Source organism: Saccoglossus kowalevskii, chromosome 8, assembly GCF_978046115.1.
Source record: "Saccoglossus kowalevskii chromosome 8, keSacKowa6.1, whole genome shotgun sequence".
NCBI classification, from domain to species: domain Eukaryota; kingdom Metazoa; phylum Hemichordata; class Enteropneusta; family Harrimaniidae; genus Saccoglossus; species Saccoglossus kowalevskii.
The window spans coordinates 1,537,609-1,556,186 of record NC_140648.1 but is presented as its reverse complement, the minus strand read 5'-3'; positions in this window follow the sequence as shown (position 1 = coordinate 1,556,186).

Here is an 18,578-nt window from a genome sequence, read left to right as displayed (position 1 = left end):
AATACCAAGGCCCTGGACATACGAACATTAATGTGTTTGTTAAGTATCTGTGATTTTCTATTTAAAAACATGACTTTTCGCTAACATTCACCTCATAGTGTGTACCAATTATATACATGTTTGTGTCTGCTGGCTTCATAGTGTTACTCCCAAACGCCTGTTATTGTGTGAAAAACATGGGTAAATATAGCTTTTGAAATTTCGTTGAGCTATAAGAAAAGCTCATTATCATCACTCCTATAAGAGTTTAACTTATTTATTTTGTTGTTTTACTGGTAGTTTATTTTAGTAGCATCTATGTCACTGTTTCACTTGCCAGAGTTCTTTCGTAACTTTTTTTGCATTATTCATATACATGTCACTGGTCATACCTGACGTCGTCACTGGTCATATCTGACGTCGTCACTGGTCATATCTGACGTCGTCACTGGTCATATCTGACGTCGTCACTGGTCATACCTGACGTCGTCACTGGTCATATCTGACGTCGTCACTGGTCATATCTAACGTCGTCACAGATCATATCTGACGTCGTCACTGGTCATATCTGACATTGTTTTGACCCCTTTACCATGAATATCAAGCGTGATTTATACCTGTCCGTAATCAAATATTTGACATGTAGCCAGAGCGCTGTCACAGATTGCTTCGTTATTTTATTAAAGAAGTCTTTAATGGTGTTAATGATGTTATGGATCACCCAATAAGTATTCTGTTCTAACATCATTAACGCCTTTAAAAGCCTTATGCTCTTCTGTATATCTACCAAAGGAGAGAATTATACATTGAATAGTATTCTCTGTGTGAGAGTTCACATTATATTATAGCATCATACAACACCTACACGCTATGGATATTGAGTGCATTACATCACGGATTGAGTAGTTTTCCCAGTAGGGACTAAGAATGTTTCACCTCCAAGACCCCTTGAAATAAAATCGCGTGTTATCTAGCGTCATGTCTATATATCATAGTGAAAAATTATAATTAATTATATTTCGCCTCTATGCCCAGCTTTAGAGTGAAAATTTTATTTAAATATTTTTTTAATATTTTGGTATAAATTATTGTTATGCATTTATTTTTAAAATAAAAATGTACCTAAATTGTTTAATGATTCACAAATCATACAAATAAATACATACATAGCTATTTAAGAATGCCCTTATGTGAATAACTATAAGGGTAATTAGGTTTTTTGTTTAATTATTTAACAATTGATCTGAAAATTATCAATAGTACTGCTTACCCGATTTGCCTAAAATGTTCAACTATAACTGAAATATGTATTAGTATTTTTTTTGAACAGAGGGCGCAATGAAAATTGTATTTTGACCTACCCTCTTTAAATATTTGTTAAATAAATAAATTGCAAAAAATAAAAATGCATCTCCTCAATACAATGGGTTTTGGCACTACAGTAGTACGTTTTTGAAATAAAATGACTGAAACTTACATGTCACATGTTTTTGATTTAATGTAATTACGCTTTGTAAATGCTTTCATATAACACATACTTTTGCGCAATTTGACCTTTATAAACCAATTTCCCAAGATTTGATTTCGAAATAGAGGTCAGTTTCCAAATGTCTTGTTCAAGTATTAAAGTACTGATCGTAACAGACTGTCGTGTAGGTATTACTTTAAACTACAGCTTCAAGATTTGTTCTATTTGTGTATTTATGTTGTTGTCCACTCCAGCACCTGGTACATCATTATCAACACAACCATTACAAATGTGAATGCATAAGCTGGACTAATAGTTTATTGCACAATTGAATAACTAAACCGCTGATAATAGATTAACCCTGTTATGCTTTCTGATCAAACACACCAACTATCCTTATGTCTGGTAGACCTGCAGACACCACAGCTTTGTGTCAATTCTTAAGCTGATAACATCGTCGGACGGTTGTCTACGTTTGGCAATGCGGTCAGTGGCAATACACACTAAAGAACAGGAAGGAACAGATCACCTCCATAATATCTCACCACAATATCTACTTCCGATTTACTACAGTCAAAGCAGCAATATTTCCATATATTATTCAATTGTGGAGACTGGTTCGATGGCAATCAAGAGCAAAAAACAGCTCATTTTGTAATTTTGTATATTTGTTTCACACTGTCCACCGACAATGAAAATACGACAAAAGTAAATGAAAATAAAAACTATTTTTGAATGTTCTGCAAGCATTGAGTCGTTGACAGCTGTATCTGCAAATGTGTTTCCATCAATGCCATAAACATCGTGTGGTTATCACATGAATTTTAAGTGTAGTTAAGTTTTGATATTTAGCAGTTGATGTGATAACAATATTATCAGCTGATAATTCAGCTGTCTATTCATTGAACTGGTTCATACGATTGATTCAATGGGATAGCATGAAAATACAGTACAACCAATGATATCAGATATCTTACAGTGTATAACTTAACATAATTATTACTTTATGTTTGAATGTGAGATGCCAGTTTCTAGGCCGAAATATTCATTTCTCAGTGTATATACATGCAATTCACTTTCTAAAACAGACACACACATTGATACGTTACACTCTACTACAGAAACGAGGCTTAATGAACCACGACTGTTAGATTACAATGGATTGTCAGACCATGTAAAAATACAGTACTCAGTAGACATTCAAGACAAGTGTTATATTGTACGTTACTGAGCATGAGCTGAATGTTCATTGTGTAATGAACATGTGCAGGAATCCCAGGTGTACTCTCATTTACATAAAAACAAGAGAATACATTAGAACGACATACGCCGGATGTTTCTATTCTAAACTATATACATCGAATTTGCGCATACATTAAATTGCTCTTATTCTTCCATTACAGCTGAAACCAAATAGGCACTAGGGTAATGGAAATGCCAATTCCTCACATATAATGGATGGGCGAAATGGATGTGTTCATAATATAACACATATTGACAAAAACTATCATTTATTATGCATTAGCGCATCGAGAATTCCATCATCGAGGGTACAGTAAAAATACAATAAAAAGTGATAGAGAACCTTTTAACAGCATGCTATAGATAACACTTCTCACTTGAGATATCAACAAAAAGAGATGATGTTGGAAGTCATTGTAATGACACCAGAATAATCACCGAATAATAACATATGGATTGAAAGAGGACAGTCAAGTTGTAACTAAATCATGCTACATGTTAGTCTTGGTATCTTTAATATGTTATCTAACGAGTGTCATCCCACCCCAGATCAAAATACCAAAAAAAGTCCTAACTTCGGCATACATTATAATTATTATTTGAATGTCGACATATTTTGTTATTCCGGAATGTATTTTGTTCCTGAATGCAGTGTATATAATCCAGTCTGCTGTTCTGATAGCCTATTCTCAGTCGTTCAGATGTTAAACCTACGTGGTCTAGGTTTTGCCTTTTTCACTCTTGTGTAGAGGAAATGTCACTCTACCAAATCAATTTAATGGGATACCAAATTAAAGAATATATCACAAAATGACTGAATAATCTGAGTGGTATTACTAACACTCTGAGGGATAAAATCAAAGTAACTGGTGACCCTTGAACAAAGCCGTTGAGTTAATATACTGTGTGCAGAGAAAGGAATTCTCTCGAAGCAACCCGACTTTAAGAGTCCATTAGCAATTGTGGTAATAGAGTAGAATTCCCACGTTGTGTGTCATTTTTAAAGTGTTTTAGGGTTCGGGCAATACCACATTGTATATTTTAACATCGTAATAGCATAAACATTGCACTATTGTTGCAAAGGCCAGTACCTGTATCTACTTATAACAGATGTGTTTTATAAACTGTGTATTTTAGTGAGTTTGATAAGGATATGCATTCGAATATGACTGAGTAATTCAAAACTGCAGTCGTCTGAAAGTAAATGAGCAATGAGTCACCATTGTTTTTCATTCTATAAATAGATCAGTGTATTTCGACATTTGAACAAGATTGCATACTTCAGTGCCGATATAATTTTTGGTGCATCTGCCCTACTTCATCAGTTCATTAAGCTTTAATATCATGCAATTTGATCGAAGCAGGACACCGAAGGCTATTGCAAATAGACTGCAATACACACCGAGCAGGACGTCAAGCGTGTAGTCGATAACACTGTGGCGTCATGTAACATTATTATCAGATGCGCATCAAATGCTGTTTTTTTTTATATTAACTGTGGTTATTGTAATGACAAATAGAAAATAGGCCTACCTTCGGAAAACATGCATGCACTCAGATCTACACAGAGGGTTCTTGTTATTGCATTGATTTTCAAGTTTGTGTTTTCCCACGCACTGACATCTTGAAATATGTTGATATACAGGAATAGTATTATATAAAATTCAAATGAAAAAGACTGTATTTTCCTTTTTGACAAGTGGAGCAGTATGTTCCCCTCATATATTCTTTGAAAATCATTGATTCAACAAAACATTGTTACATATATATCAGTCAGTCGTTTTCTTGTATGTTGCTTTGTGTTTATTTACTTGTACATCACTTACGAATAATGAATGACATAATATTGATTTTATACAATTTAACATGGCCTCTATCATGATATAGGATTTTACATAGAACATTTTCAAAGGTTGCCAAAGCTGTATAATGATATCCTCCCTAACCTGATTACAAATGCAGGACATTCAAACAGACTACATTAAGAAATAAAAGAGCAAATCCTCTTGCAAGAAAACGCCTGCCAATTTAATTCTTTAAATCTTTCGGGAAGTCCTTCGTGACATAAAGATATTAGCCATACACAAATTACAGGTATCATGTTGTGGGAGATAAATAGATGTATATCGTGTAGTGTAGACAGTGTTCTCTAGTTCTAGTGCAGATTGTATTACATTTGGTCATTGAGTGAATTAAGCACCCGCCACATTTGTCGCAGTTACAGACCAGCGCATATAACCAATCATGTTTTCAGGCGATGTAACCAAATGTATTTTGGGCACGATTATATTTTCTGTTTTTACTTAATAGCACCCTGTACTAAACTCATTCTACTTTACCAACGTTGTCATGTGCTTACATTGGGTTACATTAAATAATATAATATACATTCATGCCATAAATAAAATTTGGTATCATCATTGCCAGATTAATTTTCCAGCGAAAACATTCCAGCCACGCCATCCTTAAATCGTATATTTGTGTATTACCAACAACAAGAGTGAAAATCACTGGGATCTGTTATTTAGCAAATTAAACGTAAGCAGGTGATGGTTAGTATCTATGTTGACTATACTGCCTTAGAAATTACAATTCAGTGTTAATAGTGACAGGTCATCAATAAAAGTTAATGGTAGATTTGAGTACATATCACCATTGCATCTCAGCCTTTATAATTGCAACGTACTCTCCTAGAATACAAGATGAATACTGCAATGCACGTCATCCAGATAAATCAGCTGTAATCCAAAGTCGAAAGTTGTCAATTATTAATATAAGATGATATAATATATTTTTACTAATTGCGTTGACTACCTAATTGTGTCAGTACTCGACTTATAATAATTGTACGCACTGTCACCCGGCAGTAGTGATCAAGTCGTTTTTGTGATCAAGTCAAAATGCGTGATGAAACATCCCACCGATTGACGATAAAAATCCTATTTGCAACATTTAAGAATAATTTCTTTTTTAAGCTGAAGCTATGACCTGGTTACTGGAATGGACACACTACATCATTCATATAAAATCACAATATAGCATTTACACTGCTGAGACGTAACTTGTCAGAATGAAAAGTTTTATACATACATCATTCAATACCGGTGGCAGACCAATACAATTACAATGCGTCACTTGGGCACAACGTGTTTACATTATTACACCAAGGTGTACACTTGATGTTTCATACAACACCTGTTTTGACAGCGCTCGAAATCCAGTGTTCTGTCTTCATTCAACAAATATGGTGGCAGACATCTCTTCTAAATATTCTGCATAATATGTATCTGTACATTTTTTCAATCTCCGACTGAGTCTTTGAAAAGACCTGGATATTTTTATCGAGGGGTGTTATGTTATGATATACGCTGCGTAATATGGGCAGCTCCCGAGGCGCTGTGTCGGATGGCTTGATATTCAAACATTATTGGCAGTTTTCAACATAAATACCAGTCTCAACGTGTTGTCTCTAACAACATTATTATACCGTATAGACATGTAGATGTAGACATATTATATGATGTATTGAAAATATTATTGCAAATTACAAACTTTTACTATAATGTTCCTAAAGAAATTGCGTTTTGAGTAGACGTAAAAGGGCGTTGCGATTACATCATTTCATGAATTGAATCTCTGTGGAATTTCAACTGAACAGGTTGTTCCATTATTGTCTACATTGAGAATAATTAACTAATTTATGTGATGTCCTGTATTCTCTAAGCGTGTATTACATGAACGTCCCTGACCTGGAGGTCTAATTCGACATTACTAGGCTTAAAATAACCAATGCCGAGTGGGTGGTTTAACAGTCACGTTGTCAGATGACAGACTGACAATAACGAATATATTTTCTATCAATAGAGGAGCGTTTACAGAAGTTACTGTTTAATTATAAAGATGAATTTAGAAAAACACTATTTCCGTGCTGCGTTTACATATAGAAGGCTTTTAAATTAGGTTTGTTTGTTCTTTGCCATACTGTACCGAACGTCATAACGTAATAAATTAATATGTAAATTTATACACCCTGCCAAGTATATATATTGCATGCATGTATGTTCCCATAAAACACACTTACTATCACTGAGGTCGTAACACTGTATGACGTTTATTCATAGACAAGTCGTGTTAATAACACCATTATGTACATCTAATATTCTGGTTTTATGGTTCATGACATACTATGTCTGAGATCGCCAACTATGACGACATTTACACAGACTGCCCAATGCTTTATAGGGAACGTTGATGCGAACTGATTGACTTCAGCAGGCTTAATTAAATTACATCTTTAGTAGAGCTACTGTTTTCCTATGCGCTGTATTTGTTGTGTATCCCAAAATTCATTTATTTCTACCCACTCTAATATCACAACAGTTGCGACTCACTCAAATAGCAGATGCATTCCACTGAAATAGGTGTTTTATTTTGGGTTATTAATCGGTTATCAATAATGTACTTGTCAATAACTGGTTAGTGCTTACTACTATGCCATGACATGAACGTGACTGTTACTGCATTGGAACAATATGATTAACGGATTTGTCCTAACCATAGTAGTTGCTTTTGTTACGGTGGTTGAGTTATTGATACATTTGTTTAAAAATAATATGTAGTTTTTATATGCATGTGCAAAAAGGAAAGTAACATTATTAAACTACGTGTAAATGTCAATAATTTCCCTGTGAAATAGAGTAGACAATCAGATTAGGAAGATACACATACTAATATCCAACTGTACAAAAAGACGGTTGAAGTTGTTATATTGCATAGCAAATAAATTATGCTATATATATATATATATATCAGTAATTTTAATGAAAAAAAAGTACATTTATCTTAGTAATAGTGACACCTGTTGTTTAGTGTGATGAACCCCCACGGTTGGGTACAGGAGCATAGAAGTTTTTAATTAAAATTGTTTTCCATAAGAAAAATGAAACCATCATACATGGCCTTATAAACAGCCTTTTACTTCATAGTGGGGTGGGTGGAGTAAAGCTGTGATTATTTTTATTACTTTCTGACCATCTAGTTTGCCATTTACCATGTCCATATAAACTAAAGCTCCAGCCAATATCAGATTTGACTACTTGTTTCAAGCTATGGCACTTGGAAATGAGTGTTGTGACATGTGGCAAATGTCCAACTGTCTTGGTTAATAAGATTGGCTATATTTCAACTAGAAACAGGTAAACCAGTATACCTGTATGTACGAAGCCAGTGATCGTTATTCAAGCCAAAGAAACTGCATCTATTTATATAAATACACATGGACAGAGAATATTTTCTTGGAGCACTAAATGTGACAATTGCCCTACTGTCTGTGATAAATATACCACACCAGCTACATAGTGCCCGACGAGGAGTTGGGTAGGTAGTGAAGAAAAACATTGACTGAAGCCTGGCAGAGGACTGAATTGTTGTCAACAGCAACAAACATACTGGGAAAGTCAAAGACAGTGAAAAAACAAACAAACAAAAAACACACAGGCATATAAATACTAACTTTCTAGGATCTTTATTGACTCCAAGTAATCCAGAGTAGAACGAGATGAATCAACGCTATACTCCGCCATCTTTATTTTAATATTAGATGCAACCATTATTCTGTAGGGGACAACGGGTCATAACTTGAGGGGAGTTAACACCCATGATTTTTAAAATGCCTTGATCAATAAGAGTCTAAGTTACAGGGAACATTATTTTCATTTTTCAGTGGACCAATAAATGCATTTGACAGGAAAATAGAAAAACTCTACCACAACAGCAATTAGAACAGCTTGCTGCATTATAAGTATCACTTCCCTGTCAAATTAGTGGTTCATGCTTATTTGAATCTGAACATAACAGGCCAATTCTATCACACCTTGCTAGGCTTGAACTTCCATCCAATCAGAGCATTCCAAATGAACATGATTCTCCACAAAACTAGAGGGCGCTCTGACCAAAAAATTGCCATGATCTAAATAAAAAGAACTGATATATATATATATATATATATATATATATATACAAAAAAGATGTACTTATATGTCAGTTGCTGTGTTTGTGCTACACACTGACACATAGACGTGATGCACTAATTTCCTCCGGAATTAGAAAAATAATTGGATCGAATTTTGCGGAAAGCGTCATGCCTTAACGTCTTCCCTGTAATTTAAAAGCCCCATGTCCTCTTTTGGTCTACCAAAAATGAAACGTATACATTGAATGAAATTCCATGGATGAAACTATAGGTATATAGCCCCATAACGAAGATACAGACATTTGCGTCCACTATATATTTCATTATTGCTGTGCATATAAAGTCAATTGCAACACACAAGTGGGGACTAAGATTGTTTCGCCGCCAAAACCTCGCCAGAAAGCAATATTACATTAATTACATATTGAATGGTATGATTGTTATGTACTATTTTAAAAAATGTAGTCGTCGAGCCTGTAAGTATGTGAATGTTTATTAGCTCTATTATGAATGAAACACAGAATACAAACATACCCAGTGCGGACAATCGTTTTAATGACCTTATTATTCATAATTAATACATCATTCAAGAATTTCAAAGTACTTAACTATTTGAGATTGACTTTATATAAATACCTATCCATCTCATTGTTTCTAGCCTGTTACACTAAGCTTGTAACTGTTTTTTAACACTACACATCTCGACCTTGATAAACCAATTTCCAATTTTGATTTCGAAAAAAAAATGTCTTATATATCTTTCAAAACTTCTTATAAACGTATTACCATTTGGTTACCCATCTTTTGTCTTGTGTAACCACAAATCTTGAAAGCAACATTGAGTAGAGATAGCCCATTGTTCTATATTTACTTTGTTGTGTGATCGATTTAATAATGTGCCCCTCGTTTCTAGTGTTAATTAGTAATATAAAACACCTGAACACTGAACCTTACTTGATGTTGAAATTGGCAATCCGGACTATCCCTCTAGTGAGTCAATAGGGCATCAGGAATTCTCAGGCAAATGGTATGCGTGTCAATTCAAGGTTTGAACTTCATGTCAGCACAGATGGCGCACTTCTGGTAGATACACTCAGGTCCGCTATTGTTTGTGACAGAGAGTATACATCAAGCTGTCATAATCACCTTGTAATATGAAGAAACAGATGTTTTCACCTATGTTTGAACGCTGTGTTTGAACGCTGTGTTTTCTGTGTTCTTTATTGTTCTATAGAAAATCACTGTATTTTCAGTAAGGAATTTATAAACGGTATGCTGTTAAAAGTGAATGAGTACTTCACAACTACAATGAACAAATCAGTTGCATTACCGGTACACCGTGACGCAGTATCCACAAACTATATCCTATTTAACAGTACGAAGTACTTCATAACGATTCGGTGCAACTGCCTGCACAAGCTTTAATATTAGCAATTTGATCGACGCAAGATGCCGAAGGCCTTTGCAAACATGCTACACTATACACATAGAAGGAGGTCAAGCGTGTAGTCAATGATACTGTGGCGTCATGTGACATTATTATCAGATACGGATCTGATTAATTATTAAATGTGGTTGTTGTAATGACAAATATAATATAGGTCTACATTCGGGAAGCATACATGCACTCAGATCTACACCGAGGGTTCTTAGGCATTATGTCTATAACACGGTGTCACTATATAACATTATTATCAGACACATGTCTACTACTGTGTTTGTGCCACTTATTGAGCGTTTTTCTCTTTTATAATCAAGCGTGGTTAATGTAATAACAAGTGAAATAACATGCCTTTAAATCTTGTGAAAGTTTTCACATTTGTGTTTTCTACGCATGCGTGGACATGTTTTTCAACACATGTAAAACAAGAATGTATTTCTTCCACTGTAACATGCAGACCATGTTACCATTTTTGGGAATTATTGATCTGACATACTATACTCGTCACTCAGTCATTTAGGTGTTAAATTCTGAATCTGAATATAGATTTTACATAATTTATTCATGACATGCATCATCATATAAGATGGTATTAAAGTGTTGCGTCATATAACAGCTTAACTTTAAAATATGCCAAACATTATGATAATATAAACCCGAATTTAATTTCAATTACGTGACTTGCAGCACTTTGGTGAATGAGATCACAAGCTGGACAATCAGATCGCATTAAGAAATAATAAAGAATATATCCCCTTGCGTGAAAACACCTGAAAATTTTACTATTCTCAGGAAAGTACATTGTCATATAAGGATATTAGGCGTACATAAAATCGCTTTCAACAGGTATGTTGTTGGAGGTAATAAGATACGTAACGTGTAGACAGTGTTGAGTTTTAGTACAGATTGCATTACATTATTGGGAGAATTGAACACCTAAAAACTATATATATATATATATATATATCTGAACCGTATTTTTCATGAGAAACAGAATTTATTCGTATCCTGTATCAAACAATCGCTGCTTCATATACGTGTGCAAGTGCTCACACTGTGTTACATTATAAAAAGATAATTATAAGTAATCATAGTTAAAAATCATATATACGGGTATTATTATAAAATGTCTCTTCAACATTAATTTTCATCATGTCTGTCCGCGAACATATTCATTCCAGGCTGCAACCATCATCAAATCGTGTAATTGTGTATTTCCAACAACAAAGGTTTCAATCATTGGGGTCCGTTGTTCAGCAAATTAAACGTATGCAGGCGATGTTTAATATCTATCATGATTGTATTGCACCGGGAATTACAATATCGTGACAGGTCAAAAGTTAATTGGAGATTTCAGAACTTATCATCTTGTCTTATAAGCCTTAATAATTACAACGATGACCAAATCAGCCGTGACACTAATTTGATTTTTTTTAATTATTAATTTTAGATTATGATTAATTGTAATACCGGGCATTATCTGTGCATTCATGCTGGCGGCACAGCCTGGCAATAATAATTTTAAGTGGACGTAAGACTAAATTTAGCCTTTAGAAAGATTCGTTAATAATTGTACGCACTGTCGCCCGCAGTAGTCATCGAGTATTTTCCAGATCAATCAAGATATTTGACGAAACAGCTCACCGACTGACAGTAATGCTCTTATTTGCCGCATTTATGTAGAATTTAACGCTTTTCAGTTATAATACTAAAATGAACCCACTACACCATATTGGATTGACCGTTTACATAACATCACTATAGTGGGTCTACTGAGAATTGATTAGTTACGTGTCAGAATAAAAAGTGCAATAAATACATTAATCCAAAACGGCATGGCAGATAATATTTGGTAATAGTTGTAATGTGGAAAATCGTTACTGTGGTTGTGATATTTATACATATTGATGGTGTAAAAAAGTATATGTACATGCGTATATACAAAAGAAAAAACCGACAAGTCTCTGAAAATGGAACATTCGTATCATCGTAATATATATATATATATATATATATATATATATATATATATATATATATATATATATATATATATATATATATATATATATATATGATATTGTTGGGACACTCGTGAGTTATTCTCTGAATGAGATGTTACATATAGCAACATGTATAACAGAACTTTTGCGTTGTGAATATAGAGAGCATTATATCACACACTAAATAGCTTTAATTCCACATGGAACCAAGATTGTTTCGCCTCCAAAACCCCTTATCATTATATATCTACACCAAATACAATTTGAAATAAACCCAATTTAGATTTTACATAATTAATAATTCATTCAATTCAATACATAACTATTTGAGATTGCCCCTATTTAAATAATTCTAAATATTTTTGATTATTATTTATCAGCAAACGACTTGACCAAAACAAAACCGTCCAATTTGTTCAAATTGTTCAACCATAACTGTTTCTCCAAATTACCGTTGGATTTTCCCCTAATTAATACAATTTTGAAATGAGTGAAACTAACATGTGAGATGAGTTAAGTGTTTTTCTATCACATAAATTTCATATAACCATATTATCGTATTAAAATATGGTCGTGCTGGTATTATCTCTAGGTCAAGACACTTTGATTTGCTCTTTTAGTCTATTTATGTTGCTTGTCGTGCACTCCAGCATTTCATTTATTAGACAAACAGCGTGAATGGCGATGATATAACGTAAAATATAATGTATGCATTAGCTGGACTAATAATGTGATGTTTAAATAAATAAATAAATAAATAAATAAATAAATAAATAAATAAATAAATAAATAAATAAATAAATAAATAAACAAACAAATAAATAAATAAATAAATAAATAAATAAATAAATAAATAAATAAATAAATAAATAAAACGTTTGTTAAACAATTTATTAGCAAAGTTGGAACTTTAATCACTTACATTATTTTGTTTGTTTAATATTGTTGACAGAATGTTTATTCTTCTGTTGTGCCAAACAAGACTGCTGACATTAACTGTCTACTTGTAACTCTTCTTGCAACCCTAAGTCCCCTGTAATATCACTACAGCCGAACAATCGCTAAATAGTAACATATGGCTAAAAAAGAACACTCAAGTTGTAACTAGATCACGCTACATGTCCAGTCATTGTTACTGATCTGCTGAGTGTCACTCTACCAATGGATCTTAAATTACCAAGACAGTGTTAATCTGAGCATTTTTTGAATGTAATTCACTTTGAATTCAGCCTACTGATTGTAGACACCAAATAATATTCAGACGTTATTATACTTGTTTCACTCTTGAAGGGAATGACACTTAATTTAATAGGATACCAAATTAAACAATAATTCGCACATGCTGAATAATCTGAATGGTATTATTAGTATTATTGACAGTGTGAGCGATAAAATAACAGTAATGGGTGACGCTTGAACAAAAATGAGTCATTATACTGTATACCGGCAAACAACAGTTTTTGATTCGAATTAAACAAACGTAAATCATGTGTGAGAGCTGAGGCTAGCATGCATGAATGACATTTCTATGATATCTTTATTCTTAATTTTTGAAGAACAAAAAATAAAGCTATTTATTGCAAATAAAATAGCAATTGAAAATAGTTATTGCACAATTCTTGATTCGCTGATTCGTTGATTCTTCAATTAGCCTTACCCGTTGAAGGCTTCATTTGTTTTGAGAATACGAAGTCCAAAAACGGGGCCTTATAATTCGGTCTCTGTCCGTGCGTCCGTGTGTCCGTCCGTGCGTCCATTCGGAGTCATATTTCAGAATCATTTGGACTGATTCCGTTCATTCTTTGCATGGGCCTATTACTTTATGTGGGACATATGCACATGCAGTGGTTTAGCGATTCGATTCAAAATGGTAGACTGGCAGCCATCTTGTTTTTTGAAAATGTTGTATTTTGGATATGCTTTGTAAGTATTCATTAAAACTTGGTACATAGACTACATAGACAACTTCTTTCGCAATTGGATCAAAGATGGCCGACTGGCAGGCATCTTGTTTTGTTTTTAATGTGGTATCTTGGACTTGCTTTGCCAGTTTTCATTCAAATTTGGAACATACTTTCTACATGTTAGGATACATGTCCATGACATTTTGTTTCAAAATCGGATCAAAATCAAAAAAGAATGGCCGATTGACAGCCATCTGACTTTTTGGCCTTACTACTATATTCCAAGATTTATGTACCATTTTTATTCGTATGTGGCACATATGACCGAATAACGGCTGTTTTTATTTTTGGCCATATTACTATATCTCTGTCACCCATGTATCAATTTCATTGATATTTACCATTTCATAAATGGATACATGTACATGTCAATTCAATTTGCAATTTGATCAAACATGGCCAACTGGCGGCCATCTTGTTTGTTCAAAATGTGATGTTTTTCTTTGCTATGTCTTAAACCGGAGGGGTCGTCACGCAACACATGTTCAAATTTCATGTAAATAAACAATGTGTTGTATACGCCACTTGGGACTCAAGTTTCATGGACATGCTCGCAACAGCTCCTTCACATTAAAGTTGCATTCCCACTTTGTAAATATTTTTACAATAATATATATAGATTACTATGAGAGGTATTTGAAGTTACAAAAGTGTGCAAATAACAAGAAAACGACGCTGAAACTCTATTTTAGGTGGGCCACCTAAATTATTAGCCGAAGACCAACGAACAAACATCGGCGCGCTTTCCATTCCAATCCACATCTGACCAATAGGGTGAAGGCAATTCATCTCAACACCCCGACTGCCGCTAATAAATTTTCAGACAATTTACGTTCACCACTTTAATAAGTGCACATTTGGGGGTGAACTATCAGGTGAATAATAATACACAAAATATTTGGTGAATGTGTTATGCTGTCTGGCAAGTCAAATACCCTGTGTGAATAGAATTTAGAGTAGAAAACAGCGTACAAATCAGCGTACAATGTCAAACTAGAAATAGTGTTCGATTGTGGAATGGTGGTCGCCGACAATGATCGGAACGGTTCAGCAGTGACCGGGAAAGTTCGACTATTCGCATGTTTGGCCAGATTTCTCTTTATAAGTGTACTTTCGTTCTTTCAATTATCACTGATAGGAATTCATATATAGCATTTAAAAATGTTTACAAAGTGGGAATGCAACTTTAATATGACGAGCACAAAGAGAACTTTCAAAAAATTTACAGGGACTGTGTCATTTTCAATGGCTTGTATTTATTGTGATATGCATAATTTGAGAGAGAGTCAACGCAAAGAGTGTTTGCTGGCAATGTTAAATGGACCAGCTTTACAGTTATTAAGCACGGTTGACATAGCACAATATATAAGAGTTTATGTCACCGTTTGGCCTCACGATTTGGTGTTATAGGTAAAAGAGATATTAGTCGCTTGAGTTTAAAACACACCTAAATGAGGGTGTAAGTTTACGGAGTTTGGCTCAAGATATACGTGAGATGGTTGTTATTGATTACCCTGAAACTAGAGGGGAGATGTTTGAACAGATCTGCATATTTCAATGCTATAGATACGCCTGAAATCCGCCGTAAAGTGAATGAGACAGCTAGAAAGCCAGGATGTTTGTTTGACGATGTAGTACGTGAGAGCACACATACGGAAAACTATTTGACATAAACCAAACCTGGCTCTGATTTGAAGAATTTGCCTGGTATTAGAATTCTTGGTAACAGTGATAGTGGCCCTGGTCAGCTGTCTGATTTAGTTGGTGTTGTAAAACAGCTACAACAATGTGTAGGAATACTGAAAACCGGGATTGTGACTTCCGAGAGAGGTCAAAAGGTCAAACCAAAATTAGAAAGTATGTTATGCTTGTCAGCAACCTGGTCATTTTCGTAGGGATTGTCGCACCTAACAAAACCTAGTGATTTAAACACCGACCTACTGGGTGTGGTGGTCAACCCCCAGTCCCAGTAAAACAAAACAAGGAAAGTGAGCAGACCCGGGAAATCTGTCACAGTAGTGTCTTGGGGAAAGTTACAACACGTTCAATGACCAATAATGAAAATTGATGTGGTAAAACAAGATTGTTTGCTGATTCATGGTGTTAAAGGCCGTATTCAAATAGACACTTGGGCTACCGATTCGTTTCTAGCTGAGCATTGGCTTTTGAAAGTACCAGAAACGGAAAGACCATAGCTGCAGGTGGTCAGGGAGCCAGTATGTGCTTTTGGTGCATGCATGTCACTTTATGTGGTAAAACGGTCGAAGTACCGACATATATTGTTGAATTTGAATCTTGGGATACCAGTGATCTTGTGTGGTCCATGAACATGAGGTGAATTACACTGCTTGTGTTATGCCAATTCGGTCTACTGGTAGTTTTGAAAATGGCATTGGAGTGTGTCATGCTGTTGTATATCCATGGAGTGCTAGGATTCCAATCCGAACACTCAATGTGACTCCCACTGACCAAAAACTTAAAGCTGGGATGGCTATCGCACTTCTTAGGGTACACAGATAGGGTCTTACCATACAGTCTCCAGCAGGAATCCTTGGCGGATAAGAAGGAAACCATTGTAAAAATCATAGTAATGAAAGTTCTATTAGTACACCTTCTAGTACTACTAGATCTAATTCCCTTCAGGCAAATTCAGACGATTTTGAAGCACTTGTGCCGAGTCATCTTAAGTAGCTGTACAGGAAGAGTAGTGTGGGTTTTGGATACAAGGGAAGAAACAACAGTTTGTTGATTTGTTGGTCAAATCTTCTGGGGTCTTTAGTTATGATGGTAAGGATTTAGTTAAAGTGGATTTGATAAAACATTAGATAGTAGTAGACAGAAAATCAGTGCGACAAGCTCCATACCATACTCCAATATGGAAACACAGGGAGATTGAGAGACGAAAAAGATCTTTCGGATAGGGGCTTAATTGAAGAGTCGGTCAGCCATTGGGCCTCCCAGTAGTCTTGGTCCAGAAAAAAGATAGGACACAGAGGCTGTGCATAGACTATCATAAACTAAATTCAGTGAATGTCCAGGACAGCTTCCCTCTCCCAAGGATTGACGATAATATGGAATCACTTTATGGGTCGAAATGGTTTTCTACATTAGATTCACAATCAGGATAATGGCAAATTGAACTTGCGCCGATGTCTAAACCTTGCCTTTTGTACGAAAACTGGGTTATACCAGTGGAAAGTGCTTTCATTTGGCTTGACCAATGGTGTAAGCACTTTTGAAAGAATTATGGAGCGTTGTTTCAGTGGTTTGTCATGGAAAATCTTAATCGAGTATCTGGATGACATTATTGTATTTGCCAGAACGTTTGAGGAGTTGAAACGGTTAGAATTAGTTTTTGACCGGCTACAACAGACAGGGCTAAAACTAAAACCTAACAAATGTGTGCTGTTTGCCCCTGTAATTGAATTGTTGGGTCACAAAATGTCGGAATATGGGGTTGAGTCAGATCCTAAAAAGGTGGACGCAATACGGCATTGGCCTACAACCAGTTCTGTGACAGAAGTTCGTTCTTTCATTGGTTTGGTCTCATACGGCATACGTTTTGTTAGGGGGTTCGCAGAACTAGCACGACCCTTGCATGATTTAACGAAGAAGAATGTTTTCTTTGATTGGACAATGCAATGTCAAAACGCCTTTGATAGTCTGAAGGATGCTTTGACATCTGTTTCCGTTTTGGCATTTCGATCTGAGGATGAAACTTTTATACTAGATACCGATGCTAGTGGTTGTGGCATATTGTGTGACCAGAAAATAGTTGCTTGCAGTTGTAAATTATGTCAAATACTATCGCCATTATTTGTTGGGAAGAAAGTTCACACTTAGGACAGATCATGCTTCTTTAATGGTTAATGCGATTCAAAAATCCTGAGGGTCAGCTGGCTCGAATTATTGGATTGAATCATTGCAACAATTTGATTTCACCATTGTCCATAGTCCGGGCAAACGTCATGGCAATGCAGATGCATTAAGTCAAGCACCTACTTATAGATGTAAACAATGTGATCAGATGCATGCTAGTACTAGTATCTCTAAATGTGATTCAGATTCGGATAATCGATCTAGTCAGAAAGTTACCTCATTGAGCCCATTAGCTTCTGAATATGTACCAGTTGGTCGGGATGTTGTAGGAGTTGGTAGTACTGCTGTAATACCCCCTGGAAGGGTGATGATGGTATGTCGAGATGAATCCAAGAAGGGAGGTGAGACGAATGGGCAGTCAGATGTTGGTATTTTGGTGCAATACCTGACATGGACCCACATTGAACTCCGGGAGAAACAGCATCAGGAGGCTGGTATGAGCATTTTAATTTCTGCTGTTAAGCATGCTATGCAAAGACCTGCGTGGAAGGAAATTTCTGCATTTTCTCCTGGGGTAATAATGTGTTGGTCTTCATTTGATCATCTTCGTGCCAGTAATGGTGTTCTTCATAGATTGTTTGAAAGTGCTGATGGTACGCAAGTGACCTGGCAGCTGTATTTGTCCCTACAC